The 1639-nt window shown below is 33.6% G+C and overlaps 1 long non-coding RNA gene across 1 annotated transcript; it reads left to right on the forward strand.

Annotated features, from left to right (window-relative positions):
• Window positions 1–271: 271 nt before the first annotated feature.
• LOC131078638 (uncharacterized) lies at window positions 272–916 on the forward strand. The gene is made up of 4 exons (XR_009113811.2): window positions 272–318; window positions 427–501; window positions 602–691; window positions 797–916. It is a non-coding gene; the product is annotated as an uncharacterized LOC131078638 (long non-coding RNA).
• Window positions 917–1639: the final 723 nt, after the last annotated feature.

The raw sequence follows: 1639 nt of genomic DNA on the forward strand, positions 1-1639 counted from the left end.
TAAATTAGATAATATTAAGTACTAATTTTTATTTACATGGTCTATTTAATAGTTGATGACCAAGGATGAGTTGAGACAGATTCAGGAGGGCACCTTGTCGGCCATTTCATTTGGCCTCGATAGCTTGACGATACATATATTATTGCACCTAGTCGTTTGTATTTTATTGTACATACATGCTCATCATTTATATTTGTATTAATTAGATTATGTAGTAACTTGCATGTATATCTTATTTTACTCTTGTAGGGCACAAGTAGCACGAGTGCGATGCAGTGTGATCTAGGATCTGGTAGTGCAATTGGAGACAAGGGAAAGGTAATTGAATGCAAATATGATTGAATGAATAGTTTAAATAACTTATAGTGATTATACATGTCTAGACATAGATTGATAGTTTCATATACTTGTTGTGTATATATACAGAGAATCCTTGGCTTCACATCCTTGATGACTACACCCAGTATACCTGAAGAAGAAGAAGAGATGCCTCGAGTAGATGTGTGTTTATTTTATTTTTTGATTAGTAGATATAATTTGTTATTATCAGTGACAATTATATGCTAACTTGTATCAATGTCATGTTTCTAAACATATTTAGGTTGTTTATGAAAATATTCAAAACATACCTCCTCTACTGAAGACATACATCAAGAGTCCTGCAAAGCTGAAGAGAAAACGTGGAGATGAGGTAAAAATGAATAGTTCAATTAAATAGTTCATTTTTATGTTAACTTTTCGAATGTGAATTATATAATATAACTAATATTAATCGTGGTTTGTTTTTCTTGTGCAGGATCCTTCAGAGTCGAGCAGTGTGGCGAAGAGGATTGATTTTGATGATCCATCAGCAGCTTAGGATGTTATAGATAGTTTTGGGATGCTTACATGTCTATTTGGCATGTATATTTTGTATATGGACATACATTCACGTATTTAGACATACATTTTGTTTCAGTTGGTGTTTATGCCATATTTGTCTATGGACATACATTTGTAATCATTCGACATTTTTATATATACAGAAGTTGATATTCGATCATATAAATTGTTGCTCATCTGTGTGTGGTGTTATCATGGAAATATTTAATCTTCATTCCAATAATTAACAATGGTTAATAATGGCCATTTAATGAACAATACAATTCATTTCATTTCATCGTAAGTGTTGTTTTTATTATGAACAATATAATTCATTTAATGAACAATACAATACAATTTATTTAATGAACAATACAATTCATTTAATCAACAATACAATAAAATTCATTCAATGAAAAATACAATTCATTTAATGAACAATACCCTACGCATGCTCCTATTTTGCCCCCCCACTCGATCGAACGCTCGAGGTCATACCCTACCGACGTCGTCCCTTCTCAAAATTGTCAAACTTTGACAGGCCCTAACTCAGAATCTATGGCACCTGCGAACGATCTGTTTGAACCTACGGGGCCATGAGAGGGGTTCCTACAAAAGCCTATCTCGGTTTTTCAATTTTCTCTACGGTTTTATTAGGGCAGCAATTTTTCGGTTGGCGAAAAATCATCATTCTCACTCAATGGAATGTTGTCGCGTGGCCAATTTCTCGTTCAGCTCATCGCGATGACAAACCGTCAGCTCTGATATGTCCAATTAG

The sequence above is a fragment of the Cryptomeria japonica genome, chromosome 3 (genome assembly GCF_030272615.1).
Source record: "Cryptomeria japonica chromosome 3, Sugi_1.0, whole genome shotgun sequence".
Taxonomy (NCBI): domain Eukaryota; kingdom Viridiplantae; phylum Streptophyta; class Pinopsida; order Cupressales; family Cupressaceae; genus Cryptomeria; species Cryptomeria japonica.